Here is a 22,336-nt window from a genome sequence, read left to right as displayed (position 1 = left end):
CAGCACTTTCTTTCATTACTGTCTGTTATTAATTGTATTTTGGAAATATTTGAGCCTTTGAAATAGTCTTTTGTAAATCAAACTAAATGATTTAGAATTCCATTGAACTTTTTGCAAATGAGATTTGAAAATTTTGTATGCATTTTGCTCTCAATCTTTGGAAATCTTTAATCAAAGTTTTTAATGAATGTAGAACCAAAACGCTTTAGCTTTTGAAGCTTTTATCAAATTGCACTATTCAAAAAGTGCTTACAAATAAGAAGACATCAACATTTATCTCTATAAAAGCAGAAGACTGCTACAAATTAAACAAGGAGGGCCCAACTGATGCGCACATTATAATTTTGAAATTCTGTACTTGTTTTTGAAATATTGCAACTTGTGAAAGAATTTTCTGATGGAGTTTCAATTTTTAATTGGATAAATTTATATTCTATACCAGAACTGAAACAAATTTCCAAAGTGTAAAGTTTTGCAGCATATAAATTCAGTTAAAAATTCAAAAATTATGGGCATAGAAAATATTTTTGAGAAATGTTTATTAAATACATGCCAAAGTAGGTATTAGGAATTGAGGAAAATTATTTTTTTAAAAAAGTAAGTGTGATAGCATTTGGGCTTTGAGTTTAAATATTTACAGATTTCAATATAAAAACACAGAATTTAAATTATAATCCAGTTAGGAGAATCTTCTCTCAACTTACAATATACCACAGCACTGATAGAGTATTTTCTCAATTGAAAATATTATGGTTTACAGAGAAAATCAGTTGAAGAGGTAAAAATTTTTGACTTATTAACCCTAAAATAAAAGTTTAAAGAACATTTTCAGGCATTTATTAAAAGAATTAAAAATAAATTTGTATGAAAAACACATATTCTTCAAAAAATGAAATCAAACCAGTGATACTTGAATTTTAGAGAGATATGGCTGGAAAACAAATTACTATATATGAATGCTATTTTTGATATTAAGTTATTTAATAATTAATATAAAGATTTTGCTCTAATCTTCAGAGATAAATACAACTTTAGTTTTTAGGAGAAGTAATTTTGAAAAGAATTTTTGAAACAATATTTCTAGATCTACTAATATAATTAAATCAATTTATCAGTTAATAAATATTTTAAAATAAGTGATTTAATTATTTTCAGTACTCCCTTTTACTCTCAAAATTTTCTCAGTTGATAATCATATGGTTATCCAATTTATTAATATTATATTAGAAAACAAATATGTTGATATCCTAGTCAAGATCTCTTTCTTTACAGATGAGCACCTACAGTGGGAAATGATTACATAATAATCATTTAATGTTTCTCAACCAGTTAAAAGAGCCAAAGCTAACCAGCACTCCCTTCACTTCAAGTTCAGGATTAGCTTTTCTTTGTTTGTTTGTTAATTTTTATTTTTGTTATAATTATACAGACTGGGATATAAGATAGTTTGTTTTCAGTCTAGGTAAACCAATATGATTCTCACTCTACAAAAGTGGGTAGGAAAGAATTAGCACTTATACAAGATTTTTTTTTTCAGATAAATCAAATGAATATTGAGTTCCTATCCCACCAGGCTGGCAGAAAACTGAATCTCTGCCATTATTGGTATTCCCTCCTTATTTGTGTTTTTTAGCTTTATTAAAGCAAGACTATTTGTGAAATCATTCCCACACTGTTCCATATGGGCTACTATCGAGATGCTCATGAACCAAGTCAATATTTTTTTTTTTTTAAGTTTGAATGGTTCTGTGGCTTTCAAGACACCTGAACAATGAAAATATTTTCAGTTTTCTCCATTCATCTGCCATCTTCTTGAGCATTTTGAGAGGATAAGTCATAGGTCCCATAGTTTGAAGAATTTGTGTACCTCAATTCTGTCTTGAGACTTGCAGAAAACGCTCTCTCTTTCTCTGTTCCTCCCTGTATCCTTCCAAAGGCCCTTACATGTTCTTTCTCCTTCCTTTCTGGTACACCAAGCTTCATTTCTTCAGCTTGGATATTCACAATGGCAGGGAAAAGGGTTGTCTTCAAACTGTTTCTTTGTGATAGCCTTACAATTTACCCAGAAGGTAAAGGATATATATGGTCTTAAAACTTTAGTAACTTTATTAGTAGAGGAGAAACAGTGACGTCAATAAATTATCCCACCATAATTTTCTAAGGCTTCCTTTACCATTTTACTCAGGGCTGACACGGTTTTCTTTATCTGTTGCTCACTGAGGGAAATATTCCATTTTCTTCTGATTAGGATCAGATATAGAATTGGTGGTAGAAGTGTTTGCTAGGCCGCAAGGTTTAGTGTAAAGAATACAAGGTATAAAATTATGTGTGGTATGTTTGAATTCCAACTTCTGCATCTATTTGCTGTGTGAGCTTAGAAAAATATACTGAGTCCTAGTTCTTGATTTATAAAATAGTGGTAACAATTCCAGAAATGTGGTAGTTTTGTGAGAACTCTGTAGGCATTCAATATTTTCTTTCTCCCCCATATTTCTTTCCATATGTGAGGTAGTTAATAGTGTAGACTCAGTGTAATTGATCAGGGCAAAATATATTTGTAATTTATTGTTGTTTTGTTATTATTATTATTTTGCTCCACTTGTCTTCTAGTGTTAGACTTCCCAATTAAAAACAAACCAAATATGGCAAAATCTGAGATTATGTTTAGTTAACACAAGTTAAAAACTAAAGGTCTCACTGTCCTATGTACTAATGCCCCAGGTATGGCTTACACCAAGTTTAAAAGATGTGAACTTTATCTCTTAAGATTCAATAAATGTGTTTCATTTTGTTAGCAAGCAATTTCCTTCAGGCTTAAGTCAGAATTTCTTTGAAATGAACTGGCAACGTATCTGTACTTTGCCACTATACTCAGTAAACCATCAGAGCTGTGTTATGGCTATCTTGTAAAATTTATGCCTTTCTTACAATTCCTTACACATTTATTGTAAGACTACAAGGCCAAGGATGTCTGCTTACATTGGGTCTTCCCAGATCTGTATACTATCTATAGGGATAGAAGAAAATCTTCTACTATTTTTCCTAATTGGACTCCTTCCAGGTTTCTCACTCATTTATATTTCTTTGCATCCATTTCCATGATGAAAACAGTCCTACCTCATTCAATTTTCTCTTTTCTAGGTATAGGCTCACTCCTCCTAGGTTTAATGGTCTCATTCAGATTATTACACCTGCGCATCCATTCCTTTCAAAGTGTCTGTATTCATTTAACCAATTGGTGATATTTCAATAGCAACATTACCCAGAAATGCTAAGGCAGTGGGAAAATAGAACAGATGCTGTGTGCATTATCATCAGATAGCACAGAGAACTGCCTGGAGATGATAACCCTTGATGGGGTAATTAGCTATCTGTGGTGGATTTTCTGGAATGTATTATTTTCTTAACCACAGAAAGGTAGTATTTACTCTAGGCCTTGAGCATTTGAATGGTTGCATTGTTACCCTGATATTATGTCCAGAGTTGCTAATAATTGAACCTTTGATTATAAGCCTCCCTTTAAAACACACACAGGCCTCCGACGGACATTTAATTTGAAATGACTCAGAGAACGATCTTCCTTTTTCTGAAAAAAATCTTTCAGTAGCAGCTGTGTTTGCTGGCATCAATCCTACCCAAATGCTGACCTAACTTGACCTTGGAGATTTCTTTTGGAAACAAAAGTTTGGAGACAGCTTTCTTATTTTAAAAATTTAGTTTGTTAGGGACCAGTAAGATGTTTCTATATGCTAGTAAAAGCTCACTGTTTTGCATCACTCTACTTTTTAGCTTTTAGTCATTTAATCACAAGGGTGACATTATTTATAAATTGCAGTAGGTAAAAAATTAGTAAGTGAAAGTGCGATTATAGCCAAGATTGATTGATATTTAGTTTGTACACACTAGGATGATTGCATTGATTGTGAAGATACTGAAATACTTCATATTTTTGTTAAATTCTCAAATGCTCTGAGTGTCTGTCACTCTATCCATTGCCTTAGCTACGCTGGAAATTTGCAAAGAATCCCAAACCTCCACACAGGAGTTCTATAGGATTTTGTTCCATTTATGTCTACTGTTGTATTTTATGGTGGTATTCCTGCTAGACTCAGGAGCTCAACTTTCAAGGACAAGCGTTAGCTCTTCCCCACTTTCCTTTCATGCCTGTGAGTCAGTCAACTCACCATGGCTTTTGAACACCTGTTTTCATTAATCTCCATGGTCAGCGTAGGCCCAGATACAAGGTGATAATGACAGAACCTCACAGAGAAAATCCTCAGTTTCCTTTTGCATGCCCAGAGACTATGGTCATATGTTATTAGACAGCTTTAATTCATAGTCACTGTCTTATTACCACTAATACAAACAGCAGTGTATACAGGATTTGGCTCTGGGAAGACTAGGAATGAAGCCATGGGCAGTAATGAAGAACAAACAACATTTTCTAGGTACAGAGGGCTCTTGCAAAGCAGGGTTGTAAGTAACAGAAAAGTGGTATGAAGAGCAGACAGGGATTTGGGGGTTGTTGGGGGCTGGAAAACACCCAGTGTGTAAGTACCCCTGTTTACTGTAAAAGTTCAATTTTATTGTCATTTAATGTGACAGTTTATTAAAACCATCTGCATGCCCATATATTGTGGGTATTAAAACATAACTTAATTACCAAAAGAGAACAATAATGCTCATATAGTGTTCAGATTATGTTGCACACAATTCTAAACATATATTTAACCCTGTTAATACTGTAATTATCATTAATATCCCCATTGTACTGATGATAATCTGAGGCCCAGAAATATTAAATGCTAAGTGGGCAGTATTGTTTTAATCCCTTCCTAGTTACCCTGTTGGTGAGGGGGAATTACTACCCTATGGTTATGGGGACGGCCAAACACACAACCAGTTGATACTGGACAGATGAGATTTATAGCAGTTTATTGGTCATATACCTATAGTGGTTGCCATCAGTAATAGAGTAGAAAATCAGAACTTTGAGAGGCAAGAGGGTGGGGTGCCCCTGATTCACACACAAGGATGTGATTTACTTATATGAATAAATCTGTAGACTGGGAGAAAACTAGAATTGCTATTCAGGGATAAGTGGGAATTGTGCCACTTTGCTAGGGGACATTATCATGAAAGCAGAGTGGAGAATTTGTGGCTATGGTTTCACCAAGTGTTGGGGCAGCTTATAATATTGGGTCTTAATTTTAAGCCTTACATCACAAGTAACATGGTAGATATCTTAGGCAGCCCCATAAACATTTGAGATGGAATATGATAATGTTGATGATAGAGATATGGAACTTATAAATTCACAGACAATATTGTAAGACCTAGAAAAGTATTGATGCAATTGCTATTAGCTCTGCTGAGGTTGAGAAAGGATAATAGACTATGATAAATAGTACTGTTGATATTAAGAGAATTCTACATTTTATGAATCAAAGTCATACAATGATTATCAATTTAATGAAGAGGTCTTTTAAAAGCTCAGTGTAGTTCCATATACCAAAACATAGTTCCAATGGGTATTAATGGGATAGTGATAGCTTGTCCAAATATATCACACACTTAATAAAAATCAACAATAATTTAGAAATTGTCAGATTTCATTGATGGTTTACATTAAAAATATACCATTTATATGGATATATCATATTTACAAATTAAGACGAGTTTAGGCCAATTACAAAATTAGAGGGCAGAGTCCCCAAGATTACACTCAATCATGACACCAACTCCAAGTTCAGAAAGTTTCCCAAACCATCCCCAGTTTCAATAATTTACTAAAAAGTTATGTGAGTATAACACACTAAAAGCAGTTATCTTCACTGTTATGGTTTGTTACAGGGAAAGACGACAGATTAAGATCAACCAAAACAGGAGATTAACAGGACTGAGTCCAGGAGATTTCCAAATGGGGAACTTCATTTCGCCTGTCAGCATGCATTATTCTCCGAGAATAGATATGTACCAATATTCACGAATTACTGCCATCTAGAGAAGCTAACCCAAAATTTTGGTGTTCAGAGTTTTCGCTAGGTTTTCATTATGTAGGTGTGATTGATTGATTGACTAAGTGATTGATTGCCCACATGGTTGATTTCAGTTTCCAGGTTGATTCGTAACACATTACCCAAAGCCCCCACCCAAAGACACATTGTTAAGACTATTTAGTATGACCCAAAGCCCTCAAGTAAATCGAGACACTGCTAGATGCAAAACATTGCTAAGCCTAGAGATTACTTCCCAGAAGATGAGGACAAAGACCAGACCTCTCTTTGGGCCATACCAATCCCCTCATTATTCAATAAGATGTAATTTTAAATATTTTTATTATATTAACTCATTAGTTATTAATATCTTGAATACCACTTCTGCTTATAGTCATGTAAAAGAAAAGATTATGGGTTGTAATTTTATTCTTTCCAGTATTTTCCTAAATTTCCATCGTGTGATATATATTATATATAATTGAAAATAAAATGTTTATATAAAAATATTTTCAGAATATTTAATCTTTCTGCTAGAACAAAATGCTTCAGGAATAATTTGAACCCTGTATCTATTTACAATCATTATTCTTTTGATATATTTTTATATTCATCATAGTGGGCATGGTAGATATTGATAAAAATATAGCTGCATTTTATTAAAAATTGTTTATTAAACCTGTGGTGTTTGAAATTGAATTTCCTTCTGTTATAAATTACTGAGGTTTGAGTATAACCTCAGTATTTTTTTTGTTTGTTTTGCATTGTTTTGGTTGATTAAAAATTCTTTCAAAATGATGAAAGGCAACTTCTGTTTTTTTGCACAACATAATTCTGGGTTATTCTTTTTAAAAACTTCTATCTCATATTCTAAAGCATCCCTATATTTTTGTTCTTTATGATTTTTTTTTAATTAACTGGTCTTTGTGCTTGATGTGGCACCCCTGACATGAGTTTCAGAGTTGGAGGTGGAAATATTCAGCCATAATACTTTGTTTTTCTCCCTTTCCAGTTCTGAGAAAAAAATAGTGGTTGACTGTCTGTGTTATTTACCATCAATGAAAAGGACTAAGTTTAAAAATCCACTGATTGAGCATCTGGTCATTTTCTCCATGTTAATTTTACCTAAAATCAGTTTTTGTTATCAACTAAGAAAGTTTTTCTCATCAAAAAAATTATTATAACACAAACAGCAAAATTTGTGTTAGCCATCAGAGCTAAGAAAATGAGGTTAGTAGAGTCTTGTCCATTAAATTTTCTAATTTTATTAGCCTAAAAACTACTTAAGCAAGTTACGTGTCAATTTATATTCCTCTTTTCAAATCAGGAAATTGCCATGGCCCCATTATGTGGCATGGGGACCCCTCTGCAGTCCTAACACAGCAGCTACACTGCATGAGTTTGAGTGCTGGGTTTTCATCTCTCTTTGTTTCACTAGGTAAAACTATGAGTATTACTGAAATATCCTTGCATAGTTTCTCATCAGGATTTAAGTGCTATTTTCTTCTACAGTAGTTTTTACTAATAGAGCCTTATTAAGCCATTCAGACTTGATGGATTCTAATGAGGGCAGGGATGTTATTACTGTCCTTATTAATGTTTTGAATCTGATTTGGACTGAACTGCAATGTACGCTTCCTAAATTAATGATTTCAATCTAGTAAGAATTGACCAAGTTCTGAGGTCAGTCAATAAAGTAGTCAGCGATTCATTAAAATGATGCTTATTATTAGGACAGCCAAGTGTGTAGGAGGCAAAAGAGAAGAAAATGAATGTCAGTGGCTTGCTGCCAAACAGTGAGCCCCAATGCAATTGTTTATGCTTTTTTATATTAAAAAAAGTAAAGGTAACATGGGAAGTTTTAATGGATTTAACTTGAAACCCCTGACAAACCTTAAGAGTTAATCCATGCTGAGTTGATGAGCTTCTTCTTCAGGAGAAAAAAAAAAAAAAGTAATTTACTCATATCAAGCTGATGATCATTTTGGTTTAGCTTACAGATACAGTTCTCCACCAAATCCCTATTTTACTCCTCAGCAAAACAACCGCATTTGATCAGCTTGATTGCAATTTCATAGTGCCTACACTGAAGTACATTCACCTGGGGAAAAACTCATTTAATAATTGTATGTTCGCTAGAGCTTCTGATATGCACAAGTAACCACTAATTGTTTGGTCTTTGACTAGTCTCTTCCCTTCAGGCACCGAGAATACAAGGTTGGCCCTATTAGCCCCCTATTTACGCTGACAATTCAACCTCTGGCAAACAGAGTGCATGGAAATGTAAGCATGTGTCTACATTTTGAAAATATCCAGGAAACTCCATTAAGTCCTCCTGCCAGAGCACTGAGTCAGACATCCATATCATAAAGAATAAAATCAATTACAGATAATCAAATGTCCTTCCCCTGCTGCTGTGTGTCATCAACAACTTCTAGAGCAGATGTTCTACCACCTGGCAACCAGCAGAACATGAAGACACCAGAAAGAGTATAAACTTTGCAACTCTACTCATTTTAATGGCCATGTTAGGGTTCTTTTTTCTTTTAAAGAGCTCTCTTTAAAGTGAAAATATCTACACCACTGGCATAAAACAGTTAAGTCACTTTAAAATTTTATGATGACCACTAAATCAAGAAGCACAGGAAAAAGCAAGCAATAGGAACAAAATTGAGAGTATTTTTTTTTACATCAGCTCATATTGAATTATTTTGCTATTCCAAACTAAATCTGAAAGCTTTTTCAAATAATTCATTTTTTGGTTGGGTGGGGAAATTGATTTCACATACAGCAAAAAGAAGAAGAAGGAGGAGGAGGAAAGGATGAAAAACAAGAAGAAATAACAGCAGCAGCAGCTACTCTAATTGTAGCAAATGCATCCTGAAGATTAAATATTCGATAAAATCAGTGTCTGTAGTTCACAGGCATCAGTGGGAACAAAGGGACTATAGGCAGGCACAGATTCTAACAGTGTGTGACTCCAAGTCTTTAGTGCATTATTTAATTACGAGATTCCAGATTCTAAGCTATTTCTGGCAGATTTACTTAGCAGTTATTATTGGTTTAGGGTAAAATTTAAAATAAGTCCTTCGTCCTGATCCCATAATCACTAACTGTGGACTGATTGGTCCAAGTAAATACTGAGAAGCATATAGCAGCATCAACTGGAATTAAACAATGTTCTAGCAGACATCAACAAAATCAATAATTTGCTTGCAAATAAATGAGTTCGCATCATTGAATTATTTAAATATCAACCAAAATGTGAAATATTTTCCTTAAATCGTTTTAAAATCTCCTTTTGTATATATTAATACTTTAAAACAATAAAACTCAAAACGTTTGGAAATTAAAATATTTTTAATTTAGATACACTTCAGTTTCCTATGTTGTACACTAAAGGTGAGAGAAAAATTTGATGGCAGTTTAATTATATGGATCAAAAGTCTTTAAAATATACATTATTTTCACCCAAAAATTATGCTTTAAGAAGTAAACACTAAGGTTGTAAATTGGAAAAAATGTGCATAAAAACCATGTCCATCAGACTAGTGTCTGCAATAGCAAAAAGCTGAAAATAATCCACATGTACGTGACAGTGAATTGTTAAAGAAATTATGGTATTTTCCTATATGGTGATAATACTTAAAATCAACATGATTGAGTGTTTACCATGTACCTGGTACTGTTCTAAGCACTTATATAATTCTTTTAATTCTCATAGCTTTACATGCATTCACTCTTGATCCTCAGAATTATTATCATTATTTGACAGAGAAGGAAACTAAAATTCACAGAGGTTAATTAATTTCCCTAATGTCATACCAAAAAGAGGTGAAGGGAGTTTATGAAACTAAGCTGGTGCTATTTACCGCAGCACTATATAACCATTAAAAATACTAAGACATTTATATCACTATTGGCATAGTACAGTAACCATAACATTTTCCAGTTTGAAACAAGAGCAAGTTTTGGAAAAATTTTTATAAATAATTTTAAATACAGTACATATATGTGTATATATATCATATATTTAAATTTTCTAATTTAACGTATGATTTAACGTCAAATAAAGTTGTGTGTTTTTTTTCCAGAAATGAATAGTTTGCTATATTATAATCAATTACATACAATTTTGTATATGCATGTATCACCCAACACATATGCATAGAAAGAAGTCTGTGACATGTGTCATCGGAATTTTGGATAATGGCAAAAATTATTCAAAGTTCCATGTTTTCCATATTGACTAAAGAGTCTTGAGTTACTAGAATGCAAAATAATGCACATTGCCAAGCTAAAAAGAATGCTTTTTTCATTTTTCTTCAATATTCTGTGTAACTATCTGGATAATATACATCCACAGTAGAAAAACGGACACTGAGATATTGGAATAGTAAGAATTTAAAGCTGAATACCTGGAACAATTTTGAGTTGAAATTTGCCTTATGTAATCCCTCACAGTTCAGTTATTTTATGACCAGAATCTTAATTTAATAAGTGCACAGAGAATGGAACAAATTTCTCAAAGACAGACATTAAATAACAAAATGTACAATTTTCGTTCAGAGCAATAAACCAGAAATTCAAATTGAAAATAATAAAAAACGTTCAAGTAGAAATCACGTGTGTATATGTATATGCTAATATATGTAGGCACATATTAATATATTGGTGTATATTTGTGTACATATGTCTGCATATATATCCGTATATACTCATTTTCCAAAATATATGTATACAAACATATACATATAAACTCACATTATCTATCTTATTTTGCTGTAGAGTGGCTACATGTGACATTGAGTTACAATTAATTGGCTTCGTGGTATTAGAGTAAGAAATTCAGTTGTTTGTGTGGCAAGGAGTACTGAGCTAGACTGTGAAGAAATTATAGTTAGAATGTACTTTCAAGTACATGCTTTCAAAAATCATGTTCATCACATACTGATAAAAATACAAGGAAAAGGAGGAAGTAGGAAGAAATATCATAATCCTTTCTGCAAATATCATAATAATTTTTCAAACTCTCTTCTACTATTTTCCCATTGATTACAAATGTAAGCAAGGGCAAAGATCAGTATCACTGTGCCCAGAGGTATCATTTGATCTGCCTCTCTTGATAAGGTACCCAGGTAATTAACCACTGCAGAGAATAGCACAGCAAAGAGCTCAATGGAGGTATATGAGACTCTGAATAAAGAAACCTCAAAGTTGTTCAGAGCCATCTGTTTTTCTCCCACGGCAGTGGCCTCTGTGGCATTCAAATCAAGTCTACACTTCATTTACCAAAGTGAGAGCATCCTGGATCCCATTTCATTGAATCCAAGCTGTGAGCGTTTAGCTGGGCTGTATCAGTCAGTAGTTGAGTGTTGCCTGCAGCAGCAATAAACTTTGCAGCAGCAATTGTCTCATAGGCTACTGTTCGGGTTATCTATTGCTGCATGACAAAACACCCTACAACTTAGTTCTATAAAACAACCACTATTTTGTTACGCTCATGGATTCTGTGGGTCAGGAATTTGGACAGATCCCAGCAGGAATGTCTTGTTCCCCGGATTGTATTTTCCAAAAATAACTGCAACAGTATCTCCCATCCTTCATGCTCTTCTACAATGTGTGTGACTTTGCTATGTCCCCATCAAAAGGTGGGGCCTAATTGTCTTCACTGGCATCTGGGCTGGTCTTAGGTACTCAAAGGTGGAAGTGATACTGTGTTATCTTTCAAAGCTAGCTCAGCAAAAGCCGTATCACTTCCATCCATTACTTGGGGATCATTTGTTCTCTGAATAGACCCTTTTGGGAGACTCCATCTCGGAACCCCGTTGTTCTTCTGTGAGAGGCCCAAGCCCAGTGGAGAGGCCTCATGTCCCAGCTCTGTTTGACAGTCACAGTTCACCTTCCACCTTTTCTTCTTCTGACTCATACTCTGGGTTAAAGAGAAATTTGGTTATTAGAGAAAAGCTGTCTGGGCACAGCACCATTTTTTATCATCAAGGAGGTTTGGTAATCCTCCTAAGGATTTGTAATCCTCCTAAGAAGGAAGTTTTCTAAAGCAGAAATTCTCTTTTAATGAAGCAATGTCAGGGTTACTGTTTTGTCAGAAATGGGATCAGCATTATGCTAATAGAAGGGATTTCTCATCTAGATCAGTAAGGAAGGTGTTGGAAAAGAAAACTAATCCTCAGAAAATGAGAACTGTTTCAAAATAATAGTTACTATAGGAGAAACTCAGCCACACCCCAAGGAAGAGACCCTGGACATCCCAGGATGTTTGACCTTGTTTCCCTCACCCCTGTTGGACAGAGCTCATCTTCCCACCTCCAGGAGAGCCAACAGCATTGGATGGAGACAGCAAGCTTCATAGTTTAAAAACAATAGATAGAAGCAGATTCAAGAGCTTCAAACATTTGTAGAAAATAGGAAGGGCTTAAAGGAAACTGAGTTGTGATTATCTCTACAAGAAAAGTTGGTAGAACCTAGGAAATGGGGGTGGGGATGTGGAAGAGGGAAGGAAGGTTTTCATAGGAAATAGCAATGGAAAGTGAGGAGGGACTGAGTTTGGGAATGAAGACGATGCACATGATCAAGCACTTCTTAGGCCCAAACAGGGAGGTTTTGTTCCTAGCAAAGCAGATAAACAGGGCACAGGGCAATTCTGCAATCCCCAATATCTGCACCAATCCTCACCCCCAACTCTCTGTAGCAATGGCAATATTAATTTCCAAACAAACAATACATGCAACTGCTTTACCTTCTTCAAGTTTCTTTACAAAGGTACGTTAAGTGAAAGGGTATCTGAAGTAGGTATTGAACAAAAACCTCCACAACAGACATGGAGACTTCACTAGCACCTTGGTATCAACTATGATACAGCTACAAGGAATTCACCATCATATGATGATCTTCCTGTAGAAGCTCCTAGATAAACTGAAGCTACAACTGCCCTAGTCCCAGAGAAGAACTACAACCAAATATGTTAGCGATGTTAGAAAATTTTCACTGTATCCTCACAAGATCAAAGGCTAAGAATGTCAGTATAACTACTTATTGGTTTTGTAAACAAAAGGGTATAGTCATTGAAAACTGAGTAGAAGGGCACTGTTAAAATATTTTTATATGTATGCATTTGTAAATATACATATGTTTTATATATGTGTTTATATATGTCTATACATATATATATTTACAACCAAATGCATGTGCTCTATTCTGTGTCTCTTTAAATTGACCCTATGTCCTTGATTTCATCTACTATGTGTTGATTTTATAGGTTAATTCTGATATGATTTTTATGTCCAAATTCCATTTTGTTTTTTGGCGGTGAGGGTAGTATGATTTCAAAGTTACATTTCCAAATCAACTCTGTGTGTGTATAGGGAGAGAGGTAGTTAATTCCCTAATTGTGTGGGCAGTAATCATAAGGAGAAAGGAAACAGATCAAGCAGATAATGGAGGCAAGTCAGATGATAGATTAGGATCAGATGTTCAACCTGAATTCTTATTAAAAAAACAAATAGCAAGGAGTTGATCACAGCCTGGAGGAAGACAAAAACAAAGAGAACTTGAAGACAGAGGGAAATATGTGCAGTACTATAGTCAGATCTCAAGAAACAAGTGGAAAGGACAAAACCATAACAGGCTTTTTAGTTCTTCTTCATCCAGGGTACCAGGGGTAAAGAAACCAACATTGCCTTTAATCTTCCTGGGGAGCCTGAGTTGGCCCACATGGATATTTTAGAATAACCCCCTGAAACAGCAAGCGAATGCAGCTGACAAGTGTTAGAAGTGTTTGATTTTTAGCTCTTTCATTGATATTTCCATCCTCTCTGTAAAAAGAAAAATCAAGGCTCAACTTAGGTATTTAAAAATAAATTGTGATGAATAGGATTTGGTCTCTAATGCACACTCAAACCACAAAGTCATATAACTAATCTATGAGACTTGGTAAATGGCTTCTCAATCTCAGCCCTAAATTTCTCCAAGGTCTTGGGCCAGTGGGACAGCACTAATTTACAAGTCTTCTGGAATGTATTAAAATATACCTCGTATACCATTATGTTTTAGAAAAAATATTTAAGGCTTTATTCAGCTATAAATACTACTATGGGATTTCAGTAAGAAACATCGAAAATGATTTTTTGATTTACCTTCTATGCCCTGATGGTTTCTAAAAGGTCATCTATCTTAACAATGCATTTTTACAGTTTTTTTTTTTTTAAATAACATCTATGAGGGAAAGTTGAGCTGAACTTTAGAGTAATAAGAAACAGTGATGTCTTTTATGATCCCAATATCTTCTTTGGCATAATAGAGTCATTATTAATTATACTAAACATTATTTTTAATCTTACAGATTTTTCTTTAATACAATAATACATCAAAAATTTGGTTCATTTCATAAATCTCATGTTGGTTTTTATTAATGTTATATTATTCACATTATTATTTGTTTTTTAAAATGATTCACATGTTTAATTTTAGTCATTTTGAGCCATTCTTCCATTTTTTCTGGATTTTGATGACAATGCTAAAATTCTAATATTTAATTCTTATAAGTTTTCTTTTTCTTTTCATTTCTTTTTTTTTTTAATAGAGATGGGGTCCCACTCTGACACCCATGCTGGAGTGAGGGTGCCACAGCTCGTTACAACCTCAAACTCCTGGGCTCAAGTGATCCTCCTGCCTCAGCCTCCCGAGTAGCTGGGACTACAGGCATGTGCCACCATGCCCAGCTTTTTTTTTTTATTTTTTATTTTTAGAAACTTGGGTCTCACTATATTGCCCATGCTGGGCTCAAACTCCTGTCCACAAGGGATCTTCCTGACTCCCAAAACAGGAGTGAGCCATCTCACTGGGCTAAGTTCTCTCTCTTAAAGGGATAGGTACATTTTATTTTGTGTAGAAAATAGAAATTAGAAAATAGGAAGTAGAAAGTAGAAATTACATGTTTGTTGGAATAGAATCAGAAAGAGGTTAACTGAAGTAGTTCTTTAGAATTGGATCTTGTAAGATGGAGAGCAATTTTACAAGTAATGATTAGTAGAAGAGCCTCTTAGGCAAACAGAAAGGAGGGCAAAGGTTTGAGACAGCAGTATTTAAGCCATGTTAGATAGGGGACTTAATGGAGGAAGTTATCATGGTTCCATATGTTGGAAATAATGAAAACCTGAAAAAGATAAGTGCAAATAGAAATAGATGGTAGGGTACAGATATTATAAAAGGAGAATAGTTCTAAGTTTAAGCAGAAATATAGGCAAGGAAATATATTTTGTTTAAATTTAGTTGGCGGTACAGGACTGCAAATCATATTGCTTCCAATATACTTATAAATTCCAAATCTGTAAACTTGATCTAGACATTTTTCTTCATCTTGTAAACGATTATACAGTTTCACCTATTTCACAGATACTTCGGACTAAATAGGATCAAAGCTTAATTCCATCATCCTCCTTTTGTATCTTAGTCTTGCTTCTCTCTTTACTTCTGTGGTTAAAAGTTCTATTATCCATTCAGTTTTTGAAGCCAAAATACTGAATATAAACTTTTATTGATTCCCTTATCTCCACTCTTGATATTCATTCATTCTGCAATTTCAGCTTAGAACTGTCTGGTAAATACCTCTCAGCCCTCTACCCACTTCTCTACTCAGGTCTCATCAGTCCTCACCTGAACTAACTGATCTCCCTACCACCAGACTCACAGTTCTCCAATTAATTCCCTCTACTGCCTCTGGACAATTTGGAAATGCAAGTTATATTAATTATGCTTGCTTATTAAAAAAGATTCACTCATAGCTCCTTACTGCCTTTGAGCTAAAGCAAAACTGTAAGCATGCTACTTAAGATTCTTCCTGGTAAATTCTTGGATTTTTTTTCTCACCACAATATACACACTGTACATTATCCATTCAAAAAAAATTGATGGGTCACAAAATGCAAATTCTTTCGATTATTTTGGCAAGACTGAAGTGGCAGACAGCAGATCAGTGGTTGCCAGGTACCAGAGGTGGGGGAAAAGATTGATAAAAAACATGCATGAGGGAATTTTTGAGGTGATAGCTATGTTCATTCATAAGTTTGTTGGTGATTCCATGACACATTATAAAACTCATCAAATTATATATTTAACGTTATTGAATTTCATTGTTTCTACGTAAGTTATACCTTAAAATGATAATAAAATGTCAATAGAATGCATAATTGAAACTCAAAAGTAAGTACGAGAACAGTAGAGCGTATTTTAAAAATATATATTTCTATATATAAATTCTCAGGAGCATCTCTGTCAGAACATGGATGCCTCCACAAATACTCAAAATTGTTTCTGAAGGGCAGTGTCACTCCTTCTGAAATCTCCTGGAATAAATTATTTAGTACTTCACAGTACAGAAGAATTTGAGGAAAATAAGCCTGTGTTTTGAATATCAGTGAGGAGACAAAGAGGAAAATTATAATAGCCTGAGCTACGTGTGGAAAAAAATCAAGGCACCCCAGCAGACAGCAGCCACCAAAAAGACAGACTCGTGAGTGAGGCTGTCTTGAACCCTCCAGCTCAGACAACCCTCCAGGTGAATGCAGCCACATGAGGGAGTCCAAGAGAAACCAGCATGGGAACCAGCCAACCATCTGCAGAACTGTGAAAAGAATAAATTGGTGTTCTAAGCAGTAAGAATTTAGGATGGTTTATTACACAGATATGAAAGACTAAAATACCCTAAATCAGGAGTATGATGCTGCCATTTCAAAAATCCAAAACATTTGGCATTGGCTTTGGGACTGGTCAGGAATGGATACAAGAAAATAGCAAGGAGATTGTTTGTGGAGGCTGTAAGGACAGAGAGAAAACTGCTATTGGAGGCCAAGAGAAGGGAGGCCTTTGTCATATAGAAGGAGAAAAAAATGGTAAACTGTCACCAGTGGTAACTAAAAATACAGAATTTATGTAAGGAACCTGGGAATTTCAGGCAGACTGTTGATAGCACCATTTACTCTAACTGTAGTCTATAGTCTTAAACTATGATCATTTGATCTCTGGGACTGGTACTTCTCTATTTTTTCTTTCTCTTTTTTTTCTAATTTCTGTTTCTTTTGCCTGATCGTTTACGTATCTTTTTTTCCTAGAAAAACATTAAACTCATTTAATATTTTATCAACTATCACCTATTCCAATATTATAGAGATCATACCATAAACATTTTATTTCTGCCATTTGTCACTTGACAAGGGTTACCTTCTATTGTTAAAAATAATTTCAGAGTATTTATCTTTTCTTCTAAATTATAATGTAACATACTTCAAGTCAAAGACTTCACTTCATACTAACAGCTTACTAAGTGCTTAAATATTCAGGCTTGATTTAACTTCTATACCAACTTATAATTAATAGTCCAGTTATGAATTTTGACAACTATGTACTATCTTATTTGCCACTTCTTTTGGTATTATTTGCTGCTCTAGTGGCGAAGAATCTCAAAGGTAAAGATAATTTCTTAACATTTTCCTATACTACCTCCAGGCTAGTGTTATGCACGTATTTGATACTTAATAAAATCTTGGTAGTTGATTCCTTGATTGAAATTGGGATGAGTTATCTGACTGAAAATGAGATCCTAAGATGAATATTAAATTAAGCATGGTCCCAGGAACTTTACATTTAATTTTTGATTTGTTATTTTTGAGATGAAACTTTGTGGATGACTAATGTTTTCATTTATAAAATAATATAAAATTTAATAAAGTGGCTTAAGCACAGTATGTTATCGGAACATACCTGCTCATTCATATACAGAAACTTATTCTTATTTCACTCCTAGGACATACATTCTTTACTCTTTATATTCTTCAAAAATATCTTATCTTGTCTCTAACTCTTTCATACAATTTTGTTTCTAATTTCTCAAAGCCAGTAGAGCCTATCAGTTACCAACACTCTTAGGTTAGACATATTTACCTTTGATTTTCTCTGTATGCTCAACCACCCTAATATCTATCCAAGTCAGAGAAAGTTATATTCAGACTTTATATCAAAAAATTATTCTTTCATTTTTTATTTGGGTCTTATCCTTTCCCCAAATACTCAGAATCCTTATTTCATCAAATATGCTCTAATAGCTTTCTCTATATTTGTTTCTTCCTCTCTGAATAGAAATACATTGAAAATTCTTCTATCCATAAAATATGGCACTTCGGAGTTAAATTCATTCTACATCCCACCCAATTTTTCTCGATCATTTTATGCAAAAAGAGCCTAAATTATAAGTACTGAATCTCATATATCCTATTCACTCAGTGATTTATTTTAATCTGAATTTTTACCTCTTCACGTTATTGAAAATATTCTTGCCAAATTTCTGATATGGAAATCCAAAGAGCATTTTGCAGACTTCAGTTTTCTTGATTTTATGGCAACATTTGTTACTACTTGACTAATTTCTCCTTTTTCAAACATTTTTGTCCCTTGGTTTTGATGATAATTTTTATTTTCTTTTTACATTATATACCTACAACCACTTCTCAATCTGCTCTGTGAAATCCTCTTTTGCTATGCATCTCATATCAACATTCTGATGGATTCTACATTTTAAATTTTTCTTATCATGTTATATTCTTCCTGGGAATTGATCTTTGTTCAAGGAGTAACTGTAATCTATGTTTATAATAGACAAATAATTGTATCTAACTTCCAAACATAAATGATTGGTAGATTTTCTTTATTTACCTTAAAAATTCATCCATGATTAAACTTCTCTATACAATCTTTAAGTATCTGTTCACTCAGCCACATTTTAACTAGTATCTATTTAGCAGTTTGGATATTCACTATACTTTGTTTGAAAAATTTTAATATTCTTTTCATTATAACATTTACTTCTCTACCCTCATCTCTCTTCAGTCTTGCCCTACTCTGCCATGAGTGTGATGCTTCTTACATCTAAATATGATCTTGCTCTCTCCCACAATTCTTTTGTTCTTCCCCATTGCCTTCAGAAAGGAATATAAATTATTATATTATGAATGACATTGAACACCCTTCAAATTCTGATCATGGTGTCTCATCAGCCCAATCTCCTATGGCTCCCCGGCTTCACATGTTATTCTATAATATGTAGATCCCAATTGCACTTTGCTCCCCTATGCTTCTGTGCTTTGTTGAAATGCTCTCTCTTCATCTTGGTGAAACTGTCCCTGACACTCCCTAACTTGTCCTTCTCCTATAATTCCCTTGCTCTTTATTCATATCCCTGAAAGCCACAAAAATATAATGCTATAAGGTTATAGTGTTGTAATGCATTTCATGTTTTGTGATCTCTCATAAAATATACTCTGTAAATCAATAAGTATGGAATAATACTACGAATGACATTGCATATAGTGACAGTTTTGATTAACAAATATTTAACAAATAATTTAACAATTTTTATCATAAATATTTATATAAAAATCTAACATTTGTAAATGTACAACTGTTATTAGGTAGAATGAGCTTTATGTTCTTTTAGTTTAAGAAATAAATCCACATAGAAATGCTCAAAATATTTGAGAAGCAAGCACATTAGAAAAAAGAAGCCTTAGCTGAGAAACAAAGAACCTGTGTTAATTGTGTCTTGCCCTACTAATTTACCGTACAACTTCTGGAGAATTGATTATTATTTTTCAGCCTCAGTTCCCTCCTTTAAAAAATGGCAAGTATGTACTAAATGGCCAAGAAGAATTATTTTATTTTTTTCTTTTAAAATGAGAGCAAATTTATACATAATTAACATCTTTAAAATGCTTATTTATAAGAAAGCCTACAACATTTGTAATAGTTCCCCATTTTCATATTCTCTAATAATATTTTTCATTCAGTCAGAAGTACAGATTCTTTTAATGACCTCTTTTTGGTTCTTCATCTGATTCTATCTAGCCTGGTTGGTTATAGAAATATAAAGGTATGAGACAATAGACCTCTTGGATGACATATATTACATTTTAGGCCAAAGAAAATGTTCAGGATTGCCTTTATGTTTTTGGCTGTGCAAAGGTCAAAATATTAAGAATTATCTTTAATATTTTTCTAGCCTGATAATCATCTTTTTTCATATGTCATGCAATTGTCTTCCTGTGATGTTTTATAATACAGTCAAGTTAGTCTGATAAAAGGCCTTACATTCTATTAATCATTTAGACTCAATTTGATTGCCTTTTTGTATTTTATGTGTTTCTCAGATTTCAACAAATGTGAATCATAAGTCTAATGATAGAATTAAAAAGATAACAGAATAACAAATGGCTTATAGACTGAGTGCATCAGATTTAAGTTATAATTATTTTGTCATTCATTTTTCTTATGATATTTTTGTAACGGTCACTGGGATAAATCTTGTCTCATATATATGTATATATATACGCACACGCAATATAATATCAAAAGGAAAGCATAGTATTTTAAAAAGTATAACAAATGATGAAATTGTTTAATACTTTTGCCAGAAATATGTAAAACTGTCCATCGCTACAAGAGAGACTTCTACTTGACTTTGCCCTCTCTTACCCATCAGTTTGCCTACTCTAAGGAATATTTAAAGTAAATATTTATCTCAATTAAAAATAGCAAATAATATAAGGTAATTATAGAAAAGAATGGTTTGCAGAAAAGTAAATGGGACAGGAGGTTTTACTGGCTATGACCTGTTACCATCAAGAACCAACATATATAAGAATTTTTCTATGGGTGGTCTACACTAGGTTCCGAATACAGACATGGCTGTTCTCCTCTGAGAAGTCACAGTCCAAGATGGCAGTCAAGAGATGGAGAAAAACGAAAAGAATGGAAATATATCAGGAAGCATATAACTGACACATATTCATGTCATTTACATTACAATTATTTCATCTAGTTCAGCCACAAGGAGATATATGTCAGCAAGGTAGAGAATAGGGGAAATAACAATGATTTCCTTATATCCAAATAAGAGAACATACCAAGTCTTCACAGATAACTCTGAGATGCATTCATGAAAGAAATAATGTGTAGGAAATTTTTAACTATAGAGAAGATAATGACCTAGAACTCACTTATAGAGTGTCCAACAAAGATTAGGAATTTATAGAATGACTCTTTGGCTAAAATTAGTAAAATATAGAAATTTTATGATTATTTTTTTCAAAAGCATTTTGATAATTCCTCTTTTAAAAATCATATTCTTAAAAAATGAGTATATAATTGAGGAAGTTGAATAGATTTCTTGGGAAGAGGGTTGAGTCACAATAGAGACATGGCAAGAGTAGGAATTAAACACCAGAGACAAAGAAGAGTCTGTTCCAGTGTTTATATTCAACATTACGGAATTTGTATGCACAGTGCCTATAATAGTGTCTGCTTGCTGTTGACTGTTAATTAAAAAATTGTTGTAATAGAGTACAACAATGACTAAATAGCTCCAACATTATATGGATTCTGAGTAATTGTACAGGGCTCTTGTAAACTGAGATTGTAAAAGTGTAATTTACAACTGTTTTATTGTGCACCAGGTCAGTATTGGTTACAGTGGATTGAATGTATTTGGATGAGAGTAGAAGAAAAATACATGAGATATCAATGATCACTGCCCCCCAAAAGTAAGCACTTTTAATGTTTTTACTTGTTTACTATTATGATAGTCACCATTATTTCTCAATAACTTGCTTACATTTAAATTGCTTTATTTCTTAGTATTAACTATTAAATAATGAAAAATTTCACCGTGAAAGGTCAGAATATTTTATAATCAATATATTTTATTGTAATTATTATTAGATCTATTTTCAATTATTACATTTTATTGAAATAGTACAGATGAATTATATAATGCCATATAAATTCCATTTCCTAGTATTAATGATTACTCATTTTTTGGATGGATTTTTTTTCTCTCCCAAAAATATAAATGTCCTCTGAATACTTTCAAATGCATGAGATGATCTACAAATTTCTTTCTTTCTTTATTCTTGACAACATCCTTCTTACAGTTTCCTTCTAAATGATTATTCTCTAGGCCTGCTACCCAGTTGTTGTTCTGTTACCTGTCTTTACCATTATCCTGTAAAACTCTTTAAACCATTTTTCTGTGTTGGATCCTTGTTTTCGGATTCTCACAACTCCCTTTTTCTTGATATATTCTCTCATTTTGGCAGTGCACATCCTTTTAGCAGTTTCTGAAAATGAGCATGTACTTGTGAAATTTTTGAGCTTTCATGTCTGAGAATGCCTTGGAAGTTTTGATTATTTTCCTAGGTACGGAACTCTGCATAGAAGTCACTTACATTAAATCTTCAGGGCCGGGCGCGGTGGCTCACGCCTGTAATCCTAGCACT

Source organism: Eulemur rufifrons, chromosome 28 (genome assembly GCF_041146395.1).
Source record: "Eulemur rufifrons isolate Redbay chromosome 28, OSU_ERuf_1, whole genome shotgun sequence".
In the NCBI taxonomy this organism is placed as follows: domain Eukaryota; kingdom Metazoa; phylum Chordata; class Mammalia; order Primates; family Lemuridae; genus Eulemur; species Eulemur rufifrons.
The sequence above is the reverse complement of the archived record's forward strand: the minus strand, read 5'-3'. Positions refer to the sequence as shown.